At 46.9% G+C, this 17449-nt stretch overlaps 1 long non-coding RNA gene across 1 annotated transcript; it reads left to right on the top strand.

The window, feature by feature from the left end:
* Positions 1-948: 948 nt before the first annotated feature.
* On the top strand, positions 949-10220 carry LOC123477964 (uncharacterized). Its single transcript, XR_006653041.2, has 3 exons — positions 949-1034; positions 6751-6978; positions 10124-10220. It is a non-coding gene; the product is annotated as an uncharacterized lncRNA (long non-coding RNA).
* The last annotated feature ends 7229 nt before the right edge of the window (positions 10221-17449 follow it).

Raw genomic sequence — 17449 nt, 5'->3', positions numbered from 1 at the left:
GTGAACTGAATCATCCCATTAACATCGAAGCCTGTGCTCTTAATGATGTACCGTGCCAACCCCCAGACCAGGGTTCTGCAAACCTCCAACCACAAACCAAATCTGACCCACTGCCCATTTCTATCAATAAAGTTTTATTGGAATACAGACACCACCATTTATTTATGTTTGGTCCATGGCAACCCTACTACTAAGAGCCGAGTTGCACAGTTGTGTGATTATGACAGAGACCATATGACCTGAACAGCCTGAAAGGTGTACTGTCTGGCCTGTTATGGAAAAGGTGGCCAACTCCTGGTCCTATGTGTCAGGCCTTATTGTGGTGTGAATGATCTGTTTAACTAGAAGTAATTTAAGGCATTTTGTTTAAAAGAAACAGATATAGATGGATGGATAAACAATATACATATATATTTCATTAAATATATATAATGGGGTGTATATATATCCCATATAAATATAAATAATATATGTATATTATTCAGCCTTGAAAGGATGTTCTGACACAGGTGACAGATGGACCTTGAGGACACTGTGCTCAGTGAAAAAGCCAGTCACAGAAGGACAGTGCTGTGTGACTCCACTTCTTGGAAGCCCCCCGAGTGGTCACATCCACAGAGACAGGAGGAGAAGGTGGCTGCCAGGCTGGGGGAGGGGAGTGGAGAGCGCAGTGAGGACAGGATTTCAGTCTGGGAGGATGAAAGGTTCTGAAGATGGGTGGGTGGTCGCACTACAATGCAACTGCGTTTAATGCCACAGAACTGTACACTTAAAAATGATAAAGTTGGTCCATTTTATATTAGGTGTATTTTACTACAATTTTTAAGAAGAAAGAAAACAAAGAACCAGATATGTGACCAAGTAGAATGTGATTTTCCATGGGCTTTTTTTTCAAGATGAAATGTAACACTTCAAAGAATTTTCAGATGCCTCCCCACTCTGCTGTTCAGGACTCTTAGGTGGAGGCTGCGGAGAAGCACCTGGCGCTGAGGGACACTGAGGAAGTCGCTCCACCGCATTCATCTTTGCTACAGGTGAGTCACAAGGGCTCCCAGTGCAAATGGGGGCCATGAGGCCCAGGCAGGCTTCTCAGGAGAGGATGGTCGCCCACACATTCATGGGAGCAGGCCGCCCCCACCTGCAGCTGGTGGGGCAGCAGGGAGGTGAGAGCAGTGCCAGGTCTGGCATCCACCCCACCACACCGGCAGAAATCCCCTGGTAGAAGCAAACAAGATAATGGAAGTGGATGTGAAAACGCTCTTACAACTTGAAAGCACACAGTGATGGTTGGGCATGTCCTTGGCCTCCAAGGAGTCATATCTGGTTTTACAGGAAAGCAGTGGTCCAATCAGGCTGGCTCTGAGCCCTACTGTCTGTGTGACCTTTGGCAAAGCACTCCATGGATCTGAACTTGTTGCCTGGTGTGTAAATGGGCTACTAATACCTGGAGGGGGGGCCATGATGCATCAGGGAAGGGTTAGGGTTAGAGTTAGGTGCTAGACTCTAGCTCACGGTCTTGCAGTGTGAGCTCAAATCCTCATGTCTCAGCCAACTGAGGGCTCTAGGCAGGAGAAGGATCCTCCAATTCTTCTCCAAAGACTGCTCACATATACCTCACATGGTAGGGGGGTCTTTACTGTGAGGGTGGTCTGGGTGAGGCTATTAAGCACCTGCTCGGGGTGCCAGAGAGGCCAGCATCTGTGTTCAGCCCGCTCCATCCTGTGCCCACAGCCCTGTCCGAGTGCTGAATGAAGCTGTCGAGAGAAATCCCACTGTTCGGCTGACTTCTAAGTAACAGAGCCGGGTGGGCGCAGCCTGGGGCAGCACTGATTATTGTGACAAGCTGATGTGCAGGCTGATTTGTGGAGTGACAGCCACACACTTGTCAAGATGGAGCTTTCTGTGCTCAAAGGTGAGAAGAAATAACAGAGCTAAAGAACCAGGGGAGACTGTGACCCATAAACAGGACTTCTGAAACAGAAGACACCCTCTTTGTGGCCCCACATGGAACTGTGCCTGTCACAGCTACTCCAGGGCTCCCTGTCTGGGGGTGGCCCAGAGCTGATCACTCTGAAATGGTGTTTGGAAAGGGGCACTCCCTACTGTGTGGGAGCAGCCCTAGAAAGAGCACGGTCAGCCAAATTCTTGTAGGGCTCTGGGGATGTTGCCCTCAGACAGAATCTAGACCTGGGGGGATTTGGCTGCAATCAGATTTCCTTCCTTTGGAGCTAGGGACAGGGTGCATGGGGGGCACTGGGTTGGATGTCAGAGGTAGAGGGAGCCAGGAAAATTGACTTGCCTGATGCCTTTGTGATAGGAAATGCAGACACCCTGGTCTTCTTGGTCATGCTGACCTTCTTAATGGAAACAGAAGCCGAGACCTAGAAATGAAAACAACAGTGTTTCTTCAGGGATTTTTAAAATTAATAAAGGGTAAAAGCAAAAGATGAAATGAAGTCCATGGCTCTGGGTTAAGTCTTCTCATCTGATTCTCAATCAAGTCAGGACGAGTATGAAAGGACATCCACTGTTCTCTTTCTGATGCGGTTGAATCATCAAATGACACTTTGTTGAAAATATTAAAACCTAGGGGTCACGCCAAACTCAGCTTGAAGGCGAGAAGGCATTCTTTCGTCTTAGCACAAGTGCATATTTGGAATTGCAAATGCAAATTCTTTAGAGACAGACTTGCCTTCCTGGCCGGCAAGTACAGACAGAACATTTGAAAGCGGGTCTTGCTTTAATTTTTGACAAGTGTTAGGAAGAGATACTCTTCACAGCTTGAGAGAGAAGGAGAATGAAAACCAGCTTGCAGGTCAGAGTGTGTGGAGGGAGGGCGAAGACAGGGGATGGCTCTGGAAGGAATCATCTAACCCAGTTTCTGCCTCTGCTGAGGGCTCTCTCTGATGTTAAGGGATCGGGAGGGCGGGGGGCCGGGGGTTTGCAGAGGAAGTCCATGGCAATGGTACAGGTACCTAGGAACTTGGCAAGCAATCTGAATTTTTCCAGAGGAGAAGAGGAAGCCATAGAGGTTTGGGTTCCTGGAAACTTATCATACTTACCTGTTTTCCAGTGGCTTTCTAGTTTGGGGAATTCATCCAGCCCTGAGCCTCATGGTCCAGCTGAATTTTTGAAGGGCTTTCATAGGAAGCTGCCCTCAGGCGAAATCTAGACCTGAGGGATTTGGCTGTGATCAGAATCCCTTCATGTTAGAGTTTGGGTAAGGGCTCATGGGGGTGAAATCAGCCTCTTCACCCAGCCTTAGTCTACCCATGCTCTCTCGGGTATGAACACTGAGCTCACACCACCCTGGGAAGACCAGGAGAAGGAAAAGGCAAGGCATTAACATTGATTAGATATGTACCAGGGGCCTGGACTTGACACTGAGTCTTCCCATCACACCTTGTTGGAGATGAAGAAAGTCAGGTTGAGGTGGGGCCAAGTAACCTGCCCAAAGTCCCCCAATGAATGAGTAAAGGGCAGAATCGAGATTTAACATGACTCTGTTTGGCTCTGAAGTTCTTGTCCTTTCTTCTGTACCGAGTCACCAACATGTATAAGAGAAGATAAAGAGATGTCCAATAGCCAGATTAAAGTCACTCAGAAGAAATGAAACTGAAACACGCATGTCCCAGTGACCTGGTTTGGGCCACTTCCACTATGGACAGGGGACTGCTTTCATGGCTCACTTACATTTTGTGATTAAGGAAAATCCTAACATGGCTAAGGTAAATGTCTTGATGCCTCCTAAGGTCTCACTTGCCCTTTGAAAACATTAAGATATAATTTACATGCCATTAAATTCACTCATTAAAAGTTGTTTTGAGTATATTCACCAAGTTGTGTAACTATATCACTATATAATTCCAGATTATTTCGTCACCCCTAAAAGAAATTCTGTACCCATTAGCAGTCTCTTCCTACCCCATCGCTAACCCTGAGCTCTTGGAAACCACTCGTCTACTTTTTATTTCTGTGGATTTGCCCATTCTGAACATTTTATGTAAATGAAATCATATAATATGTGGCCTGGTATGTCTGACCTCTTTCACTTCAGCATAATGTTTTCAAAGTTCATCCACGTCAGAGTTGGATAAGTTATTCACTCTTTTTCATGGGTGAAAAACACTCCCTTGCAGGAACAACTTGTATTCATTCATCAGTTGATGGAAACATGCGATGTGTCTGTCTCTGGGCCATAATGAATAGTCTCGCTCTGAGCGTTCATGCACAAGTTTTGTGTAAACATTTGTTTTCAGTTCTCTTGGGTACGTACCCAAAAGTGGAATTGCTGAGTCTTATAAAAACTCTATATTTAACTTTGGGGAACCACCAAACTATTTTCCAAAATGGCGGCCCCATTTACATTCCCACCAGCAATGTACAAAACTCCAGTTTCTCCATATCTTTACCAGCACTTGTTATTGTCCATCTTTTTTACTGTAGCTATCCCAGGGTGTGTGAAGTCATATCTCATTGTGACTTTTACTTGCATTTCTCTAATGACTAATGGTGTTGAGCACTGTGTGGTTATTGGCCGTTGGAATGGTGTCTTTGGAGAAATATTTATTCAAATCCTTTGCCCATTTTTTAATTGTGATACTTGTCTTTATTTCTCAATTGCCAGGGCTGTGGATACTAGACTCTTATTAGATGCACGATTTGCAAATATTTCCCCCCATTCTGTGGATTATATTTTTACTCTCTTGATGGTTTCTTTTGAAGCACTTAATTTTGATCAAGTTCAATCTATCAATTTTTTGGGGGGTTGCTTGTGCCTTTGGTGTCCTATCCAGGAAACCATTGCCTAATCCAAAGTCATGAATATTTACACCCATATTTTCTTCTACAAGCTTTAGCTCTTACATTTAGGTCTTTGACCATTTTGAGGTAATATTTGCATACGGTATAATGTAGGAGTATCCATTCTTTTCCATGTGGATATCCAGTTACCCCAGTGCCATTTGTTAACAAGACTATTCTCTCCCCATTGACTTGCCTTGGTGCATTTGTTTAAAATCAATAATTAAGCACATCAATTAAGTGCATGGATTTATTTCTGGACCTTGATTCTATCCAGTGGGCCCACAGGTTTATCCTTACGCCAGGGTCATGCAGTCCTGATCACTACTGCTCTGCACACAATTTGAAGTCAAGAAAGTGTGAGCCCTCCAACTGTGTTCTTTTTTTTCACGATTGTTTTGGCTCTTCTGGGTCCCTTGAACTTTCGTATGAACTTTAGGAATTGCATTTTCATATGTCAATTCCTGCAAAAAGGCCAGATGTAATTTCGATCCCATGGCCTTTTATCTCTGAAAAGGGCAAGGAAGAAAAGCTGTGGGTAGGTAAAGGAACTTTCTTCACACACTGACAATGCATCCTTTATACATGTTCCCTGACCACCCTTCTGTTTCTTTCCCCAAAGGGTCTGTCGTCCAGACTAGCGGTCTCACACAGGCTCACAAAAGCTGATACGGCCGGGACTCTCTACCAACAGCTAAAAGACACAGCATTTCCATCCAAGCCCACCCCAACGGGGAAGGAGTTTACATTTGCCTATTCATTATTCCATGGCCACTTGCAAAGAAATGAACCGAGTTCCATCCAATTCAATCTGTCACAAAGATTGGCAAAATGCACAACGAGTTAGATTTGGGGTTTCTCACACCACCTTCAAGTTAAATGGTATGTATTCCATGATTTTTTAACCAAGGTCACTGAAACTTGACCAAGGTTATGGGAGTTTGAGCCAAACTAGATCACTATTAATTACTTAAAGCAGCAATTAATTATATGTGAATACTCAGTGATGTGGACCTGTGTTCTCGTCTGTGAACAGAGATGATTCGTGGGTCTCTTATCAGCTCTAAAGTTGTATAATTTCAGTCATTAGTGGGGTTACCGTGAGCAGCCCCTTCCTATCTCCAGTCCTTCCTCAGTGCATGAGCCGCCACTTCCACGGTGACCCTCCCTGTAAGGGACTGAGCACAGTGATGAAAGGGGGTGTGCCCTGTTTGAACACATCCTGCTGCTATGTGAGGTTCTCTGAGATGAGAGAGCAAATGTCTGTTAGAGAGGGGAGAATTCATTCTAGTGACTCTTGGACTGTTCTTCTCATACGTCTTCAGGGTAATATTTCAACTCAAGGGGAAGCTCATCTTGTAGGATCACCAATATGGAGCTTTCTCAGGGTTCCGCTGATTGAACCAGGCTCATGGAACGCCTTCCCAAGCTCTAGAAGTATTTCATTATTGACTTTGGGCTCAGAACAATACCGAGCAAGCATCCTCGGGCCCTGACCCACTAGAAACTTGCAGTTTATATCAGAGGAAGAAAATGAGTTTATGTGGGACCTCATGTGCCAACTCCCATCGATTAGCAGTGATTTATTAGCGCATTGTGTTGAGAATTCTGAGGCTGAGTTTCAGGCTCAGCAGGAAAAATGGTGGCATGACGGAGTATGTCCAGGAGAGGGCCCAGAGGCATACATTCTATATATTTGCCATCCCTCATCAACATATAACATATATGTATATGTTCACCAATCTGTGAACTCTGAAGTAACTGGAAAGACTCTCAAATTGTCTTTATACTACACATTATTTCTGGAATGAATAATGTCTCACACATAGGTATATGCACAATGATTTTTCAGATACAAATATATATACTAATAAAATGCAAGTTTATTTCAAAAAATTATTTAATTCAGAGTGGACTTCTTTCATCATACATGTTTTCTGTCCATAGATAAGAAAGGACTGATTACCGCTCTATGCGGATCTGCAAGATATTTAAAAGATGTCTTCATCTTCAGAAAAGTGGGAGCCCCTGCTTTACAGCCCCCTCATGAGCAAAGGCTGATGGGCAAACCAAGATATCAGACATAACTATGTCACAGTGATTCGACATGAATCCACACACTGAATGAATGGCTCATATTACATCCTGGCGCTGACATGGTTTTCCAACAACCAGGTAAGCTTATTGTCTTGAAAAGGGAGGTCCTAATGCAGTAAATGAACCCCATCCCAGAGGAATAATAATGATAATGATGATGATGACTTGAGATAAGAAGATGACCCCACTCCAATCTCTTCCCAATTCTGATCTCATAGAATGTCACAACCAAGGGCCCTTTGAAATGTCTGCATCTGTGGTTCTCAAACAGTGACTGGTAGTGCCAGATTTCTGGCCACAAAATCTCACCCAGAACCTCAAAATATAAAACACATAAAAGACTAGCCATTACAGCTGCGGGTAGGATAGGGTACCAGACTCCTCCATGTTGGACATGGTCCACCGCGGCTATGCCTGTAGACTGCCAGCACTGGGTACCAACAGCATCCAGGCCCTGACCTCGCGGCCACCTTTACCATGTGGCGTAAGGCAAGCAAGACCCCCACCCTCAAACCAGACCTTATCCTATATTGCCTTGACAATGCCCAGGCAAGCCAGACATGCTGACCTCTTTCCAAACTGGTGACCGAAAAACAGCGCCTGCGTAGTGCACTCACTGGAATCGTCCTGATGCCAAAGGGGTGACTGGCCAAAACTGGAAGCCTCCTATCGTGAGTCCTTCCAGGTTTTGAATTTGTCTATATCATTTTTTAAAAGGTAAAGATCAAATGATAAAATGCAGGCATCTTGTGTCTTGTTTGTAACTTGTATCTTTGGTATAAAAACTACCCAGAAAGTCTGCCTCTGATCCCCTTCCTTCCTTCCTCTTCCCCATGCCCCCTTTCCTACTCCGTTTTCCTCCTTTGAGCCAGGTTGAGTCAGCCTTGCCTGGGCCCATCCCTGTGGTTGGTGGCCCCAGCAGCCTGCAGAGCATCGAGGGCCCGACTCCATTCCACGCCACCCCCTGGGCAGTGCCTTGGCAGAGATTTGAAACATTTCTATTTAAATGACATTTGAACAAACGCAAAGGGGTTCAGTTGTACGTCAATCACATTCCCTGGGACCCAGTTGGGAGCCAGGTCCCTGTGGACAGTACGCATGGAGTTCCCTCTGTTTTCTGATTTGAATTGCTTTGTTCTCCGTCCAGGAGGGGGGAAAGAGGGGGATGCATTTGGCCTAAAATGGAACATTTCCCTTTTAAGTCAAAAACTTGAACATGGCTCGAAGGAGAGAGTTTAAGCTCCATAATCCCAGGTCCTGAGCAAAAGCAGTAACAATCCTGCAATTTCCTTTTTAGAGGAGAGAATTCAGAGAAAGCCATTGGGCCGAGCAGACTGGCGCCCTCCGTGAGCTTGCCCAGAGCAGGCATGTCACATGTTCCCGGGGCCACCGCGTAGAAATCCCATTCTGCAAGGCAGCTGGGTCTGTTTCCTTCCTGGCTCTCTGCAGATACACTCTGCGTTTCAGCTGTTGGGGAGGGAGAGGTCACAGAGGCAGCTTTTCTGTGGCTCCCAGGTCTTTCTCCACTTTCTGTGGCTGTGTGGGTCCTACCCGCTGTGCCCATCACCACCCCAGCTGCCCCTGGTTCCTAACTGGCTTTCCTGCCGCCCTGTAACCTGCATGATCTGCCCACAGCCTTTCTTCTCTTCTCACCAGTCAGCCATCACCAAGTGAGGGAGCCACAGGGGAGCGAGGTGGGTGTCGGGTCTTGGCATAAACCCCCAAGGCTCCCCAAGTTTGGGTTTTCTTACCGCACACATGAGAACATTGGACCAGATCACACCCTCTAAGTTATCATCCATTTCAAAAATTGTTGGAATCATCGAGTAATAGCACTTAGAGAGCAAGTATCTAAGTTTGATTTTCTCATTTTTCTGATGAAAAATAAGACCTCTGGCTGACCCTCAGCCTCCAGGCATGGAGGTATCTTGCTGATTTGACCTTGACCTAGTGTTTCAAGCCCTTGTTCTCCAAAGGCCTTGTGCCAGTTATTTAAACTCAGTCAATGTTTGTTTAATTAGTGGGAAAATGTGGAGACGGGTGGGTGAGTAGATGAATGAATGGATGAAAACTATCAGATGAACGAATGTTTTCTATCCTCCCAGGGTTCGCTATCGCAGTAAGAATCACAGCAGTAGCAGGTGTCAGAGACACAGCAGAGCCAACCCTGTGGGCCCCGTCCTTCCAGCCTCAGCCATTGTCATTTCTCTCAGGGCCACACCTGCCTCTAATGTATCCATTTTGGTGAAGGAGAAGGTATTTTACATGGTGACTTCACGTCCTTGGAACCTTGAATCTTTTCTCTAAGGAGAGAATTGAAAACTTCTGATTCAATTTCTCTATGTTAATATTTATGTAGGAAGCTCACTAGGTTAATCAGGACATTTTTGGTTGCAAATGCCAGAAACTCAATTCAACCTGGCTTAAGCCCCAAAGGAAATGTATCAGTGTCTATAAACAAAACCTCCAGAGGTGGATTTGCCTTTGTGTGTAGCTGAAACCAGGTCTGTAAACAATGGGGTCGGAAATCTTTTCCTCTCTTCATTTCTCAGCTTTGTTTTCCTCAGTTTGGGCTTCACTCTTAGGCAAGCTCTTAGATGTGGAGCCTTAAAAAGATGCTACACACCAAGTAGCTCCAAGCTTCCTAGGTCCTTAGAGCTAGGGATCGCAGTGAAATGAGTAGTTCTAAGGTGCCAAGACTAACTCTGATAGGCCTAGCTTAGGTCAGGTGACTATTCCTGAACCAATCACTGTGACCAGAAAAAAAAATGGAATAAATATTCTGATTGGTCAAGCCAGGATTATAGTGGTGGTTGACTGAGAGTGAGCAAAATGAAAAGGGAGGGTTCTGTTGTATATTCAGAAGGAGAGAAATGAAGGACACAAAAAAAATGCCACCTGGCCATGACACTGACTTAACCATACTGCCTCAGGCCGCAGCTCTGTTTTTCTCCTTAGGACACATTTATCTTCATCAGAGCTTTTGGACTTGTGAAGCAGTTCTGGGACCATGGTAAAAGGCTGTGACAGACTGCATTTTCCAAAGATTGCTGTAATAATATTTTCTTTCCCACATGATCCTCTAGAAACTTGGCACTCCCCCTCCGTTTGAACCTGGGTGGGCCTGATGGCTGCCTGTCCAATAGTGTATATCAGAAGTGACCCTCTAGGACATCTGTGTTTAAGTCATAACAATGCCATGCATTTCTGCCGTGTTTTGTAGGGATGCTCACTCTTAGACTGCGACCACCATACTGCGAGGAAGCCCGAGCAGCCCGTGGAGAGGCCCTCAGGGACAGAAACGGAGACCCACAGATTCAACTGAGACTGAGCACCCAGACAACAGCCATGTCGGTGAGCCATTTTGATAGGGAGCCCTTCAGCCCCGAGTTGAGTCACCCCAGCTGAGGCCGTGTGAAACAGATGAGCTCTCCCACCAAGCCCTGCCCAAACTGCAGACACATGAGCAAAGCAGATGGTTCCATTGCTTTAAGGCACTGACTCATGGTTTGATCCACAGCACTAGTTGACCAATAGAAGGCTTTTAACAGGGATGGAGACTGCAAGCCTGAGCTCACAGTGTATCCACCATTTCCAATGCCTCTTCCAGCCCTTTGGGTGGGTGATAAATTAGCCATCACTTGGTGTGGAGGAACCAAAGGATGTGGAAGTTATTCCATCTGTTTTGAGAACTAGCTGTGTGGCTCCATAAAAGATATGTCACATGGCTAGACCTCCCGAGTGCCTCCAAATGTGCCAATAGGAGTCCCAGGTCGTACCATATTGCAAATGTAAATCTCATACGGCCTGCAGAGCTTTCTGTAGAGAAGCTTCTCCACAGACAGGACGTGCATTCTGACTCAGGTGCTGCTCAGGCAGTTAAACTGTTTCAGGGCCTACAACCTGCCTTGCAGAGGAAACTTAACTCAGGGCATGAGCTTGCCATGTAGTGACAAACGTCCTGCTCGAAGGTGTTTAATCGGTACATTTCAATCTAGTCAGCATTAAAATCAAAGCTTGAAGAAACCCCGAGCTTCTCCTGCCAAAATGAAATTTGGCTCGGACAGTGAGTTCACCTCCAGGCAAAACTGTGTTTAAGACCCTTACCCAGCCTGACCCCTGCCTGGATTTCCAGGCTCCGTTCTGTCCCTAATGCCCCCTGGGCTCTGGATTCCCCAGATTTCACACGTCACTCAAATGCACTCATGATTCTTCTCAGACCCTTTCCTGAGTGGAATTCCCTCTCTCCCCTCTCCACTCTTCTAACATGTCTGTTTATCTTGCGTGATTCACCTTAAAAATTTTCTTCCCCAGGACACCTCCCATGATCCTTTCTGCTTGCAACATCCATCTGCCTCTACCATGCTACTCAGCCCCCACGTGTGCATATCATTGAGATGAGAGCTGCTCCCAGGTTTAGAGTCCCCAACGGCGGCTAAAGTGTTCTGACTCTCTCGCCTCGCAAGAAGTCCAAGGGTAGGTGGCTCTGAGATAGCAGTTCATCAAAGCCCTCTAGGTATCTGACTTTTTTTTTTCCATATTGTGAAACTCAGCATTTGACTTTTTAACCTTGGTCTTGTCTCAGTATAACTGCCTGCACTCCAAATGCCATATCTGTACACAGCCACTCTCAAGTCAGGGAGGAGGTGCCAGATCCACCTCCAGAGGGCTTCTCCTAGTACCTCATTGGCCAGATCTGGTTACATGCCCACCCCTCAGCAATCCCTAGAAGTGAGGATTACATTTGACATGGTCCAATCATGGTTTATCTCTTGGGACTGGGAAGGGACCACCTGTCCTAAGAATTGGGTCACCTGAAAAATCTTAGGGCTCTATAAACACATGAATAATGGAAAATCATCATTGGGTAAGTCAACAAGTTGCGTTTTTTTTCCTCTTATTACAGAATATAATTGCTAGTTTTATATATATTACTATCTTCTCAGCTGGGCTGAGTTCTCAAGGAGAAGAACGATATTTTATTATCCCTGCATTCACAGCACCACATCCAGAACCTGACGCTTTGAAGAAACTCAGTAGATAGCGCCTGAGTAAAGACCAAATTCATTTTGGAGTCTTTAGGAATTCTGGAGAACTTAGTCATGTTGGAATTCATTTAGGGAAGCAAATTTGCCACCCCAAGAGGTGTCTCTCTGGCATGAGGATGCTTTTATTTTTAAGAAACAAAAGGCTCCCCTGAGACTGCCCAAAAGAATTTAAGAGAGAAGGCCTGCTCCGGGAAGAACTACCCCCACAGTGACCACAGTGTAATATGAACTAGGTGTGACCAACAAAGTGCTTTGATAAAAGTATCTCTGTGACCCACTGGAGGGCCCAGCAAACATTTGTTTACTAAACCTTAGCTCTTCTCATCTCCCAGTGAATTATCTTTCTTCCCTTTGAAGTCCCAGGTGCCTGCCATCTTCTCCTCCTTAGTCCATATATAACTCATTGTGCCTCACTGTCTTCGGAAGGCTCATGCTGATGTGATTCCCCTGTCTGTCTTATGTTATGTCATTTTCATTATTTGACCAGCCATAAGAATCAAGAGGGGAAGGGAGGAGTTTTCCCCTCCCCCACAGAGTCCTCCCATGTCCCCCCACCCCCCACAAAACCCCCTCATGAGTCCAGTTCTTCTTACTTCTTCCTGGCTACTTAGGGGAGCACCTTGGAGGCATCTGAGTAACAGTAGTTTCTGTTTTCTCAGCATTCTTCCCTCCCTGCAAGTTCCTGTGAAAGACCCCAGTTCCCTGGTTGCCGACAAAACAGTCTAATCACAGAAGCCCATCTGTGGTAAGGACAGAGACCCTGAGCTGCCGACAGCCATGCTGTCTGCCCAAAAGAGAGGAGCTGCCCCCAAGGGAGGGAGGAGCAGAGATGGGGGCAGAGTGGGAGTCTGAGAGCAAAGTCCTTGGGCCCCTGATCTGAGGTGCTCAGAGCTGCCCAGGATCTCTCAAATCGAGACCCACCACACACCCTGCAAAGCAGAAAACACCAAGCACCGGCAAAGAAGGAGAGCACCTGGAAACTCTTACACACTCTCAGTGGGGCTGTAACTTGGTGCGACCACTTTGGAAAATGGTCTGATGGAACCTACCAAAGCAGAGCATACGGATACCCTATGACTGAGCGAGTCCACGCCTCGGTGTACGCCCCAAAGAAATGCATACATATGTTTAACAAACAACATGGATAAAAACAGAAACACTCAAATGCCCATCAGCAGTGCATACTGATGATAAACACGGTCACTCTGTGGATGCTGTAGATTGATGAGCACGATCGAAACTTATATAAACATCATGGATGAACCTCCTACATATACTGTATGATCCATTGATAGAACGTTCAGACAGTTCCATCCACATGACGTTCAAAACCAGGAAAACTCATCTCGGGTGGTAGAAGTCAGGGTGGTCGTTGTGCTTTTATAAAGGGACAAGACACTAGAAGGGGCGTCTGGGGTCCTTGAAATGCCTGTGTCTTCACTTGGGAGCAGGTGACATGGGTGTGCTCGCTCTGAGAAAATTCATCAAGCTGCACCCTGGTTTGCTGTGGGAGCTTATCTGTATCTGTCAAACTTCAACAAAAATGTACCTTAAAAACTTAAAAAACAGCCTAGTTCAGAAATTACACCGCGGAGATCAACGTGGACGGGATCCACGGGCCTTTGTCTTCTCGTTAACAGCTCAGTTCTTTCAACAATGATTCCTTCAGTGTCCCATCAGTGTAATTTGTGGTGGCACTTTTCCCCTCCGCCCTGCACGGACAGCTGTGTCTCCGAGCCCCCTGCTGGCCAGCCCTTTGCAGGGACTCTTCTGTTGATTGGCAGAGCCAGCTCTGCTCAGCACCTGTGCTCCTGCGCATCTCAGACCCACCCCTTCCAGAGGCTCTGGCTCATTTTGTGTTTAGCAGGAAAAGTTCCCTCGACGGACAGCAAGCGAGTGGAAAGAGCACGGGACGTGGAGGGAAATAGACCGGGACTATCAGCACATTTTTGCCACGTGAGCTCAGTTGCTTCGCTTCTCTGAGCCTCAAGTTTCTTATCTGTAAAATGGAATCATCATAGTACCTACCCCTTAGGGCAGTGGTGAGGAATGAACGGGGTCCTGCGAAGCGGCCAGCCCTGTCTGGCATACTGAACTTCCTTAGTAAGTAAACATAAGCTATCGTTGTTGTTGGAGAAGGAAATCAATAACTTTTTTAATTGCAAAATTAATTAGTGTTCAAATGCAAAAAAAAAAAAAAACCTTGGAAAGTGCAGGAAATCATCCAGAAGGGAATAAAAATCACTCAGCAATAAAGGTCCACAGTTTCAGGTGGGCAGGAAAAGGATCTTTATTCTTCTAGCTCATTTGGATTTCTGTTGTGAGCCCACCCTCCACTGCAGGCAGACACTCAATCTCAGCAGTTCAGTCCCCCTCCTTTCCTTGCAGTTGTGACCAAAATGGGGGGTGGGGGGAGACAGGAGGAGGAGGAGAGGGAGGAAGGGAGGGAGGAAGGGAGAATAGGGGAGAAGGAGGAAAAGGAAGAGCAGGAGGAAGGGAGGGAGGAGGAACGGGGGGAAGAAGGAAAGAGGAGGAGGAGAGGGAGGAAGGATGAGAGAGGAGGAAGAGGAGGATGATGGGGGAGGAGAAGGAGACAAGGGGACCTGGGCCATGGACCCAGGCATCCATCTCAATGGTTTGCTGCCCATTACCTCACTCCCATCTGCAGGCTCTGTGGGTTCAGTGTCTCTGCCTTGTGGGTCCCCTAGAGCGTGGGAGCAAGTGAGGGGCTTGCTGGAGGACCCATCTCAGGATCCTCCCCACACAGCATCCCCTCTCTGGGGTCAAAGACCCCTCAGAAATTGGCCTCAGATCCCTGGGTTCTTGGAGCCTCTAAACTTTAGAGGCTACTGCATCCTCCCTGTCCACACAGTCCTGGGCAGGCTTAGTCCAGAGAGACAAGGCTCAGGATATTTTCTCAGGAATGCTCCAGCCAGCGTCTAAGCTCTTAGCTTTCTCCCTCCCCACTTTTCCAACACATTACCATCCTTCCTCCCACCCCTGAACCATCCCTCCCCCTCCCTGTCAACCCCAGAGGGTCTTTTTCTGGGGTGGGGCTGGGGAAAACTTTACGCATCAGCCCTGAGACCTTTCTGTGTTTCAAGCCCTTCACCCTGCCGCCTTTTCTTTCCCACTGCTCTCTCCGTGGCGCATCCCTGCCCTGAGGCAATAAGCTCCAAAGGGCAGAACTTTAATACAGAGGCTCCCGGGTCAGGACGAGGTTCAGTAAAGGCTAAAAGGAAATGGCAGATACAAAAATATCCCTTGATATTTTAAAGATACTGTCTGCACACGCACTCACCAATGAATACGATACAGCTCTGTGACCTAATTTTTCCACTTAGACATGTACCATGGGCCCCTGCTTTATCAGCACGGCGTTCTTATTGGCCACATACTCTGTCATTGCACTGAGGAGCCGCCACTGACCTCACCGCACCCGGTGTTGGAGAAATAGGTTATTTCTAAGTCCTTATTACTGTAAATAATACTGCAATGAACATCCCGCAGGCATGCCACTCTCTAGCCGTGGGTTCAAAGGCAAGGGCAAAAACCTCTCTAAGCCTCATTCCCTGGGTTTGTAAAACATTGGCAATACCTCCCAGACTCACTGAAAGAATTAAATGAGATAATACTTCTAAAGTGCTCAGCAAATACCTGTTCAAGAAAGGATGATAAAGATGGTTTTACTGGTGATAATGACCACGTGACTTCTTACAAATCCAGGTTCTCCTCACAATAAACACCTGAAAACAAAACCGCTGGGCTCCATGGTACGTGCGCTTTCTAAAGTCTGCTGAGAAATAATTCGATTTACCCTGCACACTCCCTGCCTGAGCCCCTTCCCAGGCTGGCACATCTCGCTCTCACCTGTTGTGCATATTGACTGCAAAGGGCTCTCAGGTGTACCGCCATCCTGGACAACACCTGGGAAGTGCCTGGAATGTTAGCTCATCCCTGAGGGCAGCGCACAGCCAATGGCAGACTGGCAGAGGGTACAAAGGCCAGCCCCCTGACCTCAAGGTGGGACCACCAGCAGTGCCACTCACTTCCCTGCCTCCCCCTGGGATTGGGCTGAGACCAGGCTTGGGCTGAGCCATGTCTTTGCAGGACTTCCTCCTGTACCTTCCTTCACTTCCTCAAAGTCTTTTCTCCGAAGAGCCTCCCTCAATAAACAAATCACTTGCAGGAGAATCCCTTCTATCACATCCCTCCTAGGACTTGCTCCCAACAGTTGTGTTGGGAGTGGACAAGAGGGAGGTCGTAGGTGCTTCATGTCACATGACTCTTTACAACTCCCCGACCACAGTGCTTGGTAGGATGGGTGTATGTGCTGGCGGAATGGTGTTCTCAGCCCCAACCCCGGAACCTCCCTGCTCCAAATGGTCACATCTCCCCGGACATGTGTACAGGGTGCCCTCCACCAGGGAAGCCAGCAGAGTCTCAGAGGCCTAGTAGGAGCAGATAAGCCATGAGGTGACACGCAAGCCGGTGCTGGAGAGGGAGATGCACAGCTTTGCTGTCTTTCACAAAGACGGGCCGGGGAAGCTGGAAAAGAGAACCAGAACTGGGGACCAGGAGTGGTGAGAGGGGTGGGCAGGCGGGAGGAGAACACAAAGGTGGTTGAGGCAATGTTCAGAACAGGGTCAAGGGGAAAGGTGAACAGTCTGACCCAGCGCACGCGTACCCGCTTAACAAGGATGCTTGCATAGTGGGAAAAATAATAATACCCCACCTGGCACTGCCTTTGGGTTGACAAGCCAGTATCTTTAATCCTTTTCTCTCTTTCTCTCTCTGTCTCTCTCTCTGTTTGTCTCTCTCTCTCTCTCTCTGTCTCTCTGTCTCTCTCTCTCGATGACTGAAGTACCCACTCTGTGAGGCCTTCTGCTCAATCCACACTGGTAATAGTGACAAGACTTTGATGTCCTCCTCATTCAACAGAATGTTGTTTAGTTCAAAGTGAAGAACAGAAGCGATTCTTTGCTTTTAAATTATTAGCTCCCTAAGTCTTCTGTAATGATATAGTTTGACTGAAGTGTGCAGTTTATTAACTACATAAAGACGACATTATCAGAGCGGAGAAAGGGCGCTGCGAGTTTTGCCTTTCAGCCTAGCAGCAGGGGCCTGGAGACTTTGATCTCAATCAATGCTAAATGTCTTTGTGAGATAGAGAGACAGCTGAAATTATCTTTGGCATGGCGGCAGCATCAATTATTCAAGCCCTTTTCCTTATGAATTAAAGTGTTCTTCAACTTCTACCCCACTTGTGGGCCTGGGTGTGTTTTTTTTCTTTTATTGTGTTTTTCCAGTTATTCCAGGAAAGGCACTTGGAATAAATCTCCAAGCCCTCGCTCATCATACTCCAGCTGACCTTTGAAAATCTACATCCAGTCTTCCTCCCCCTCCTCCTTCCTAATTGCTCTCCCCACCCTCCCTCCCAGCCCTGGTCTTCTCTGAGGTGACCCCAAGGACTATTCAGAGAAAAGGGGGGCATTGTTTCT

Source organism: Desmodus rotundus, chromosome 9, assembly GCF_022682495.2.
Source record: "Desmodus rotundus isolate HL8 chromosome 9, HLdesRot8A.1, whole genome shotgun sequence".
NCBI lineage: Eukaryota > Metazoa > Chordata > Mammalia > Chiroptera > Phyllostomidae > Desmodus > Desmodus rotundus.
This window is presented reverse-complemented; position numbering and strand designations above follow the sequence as displayed.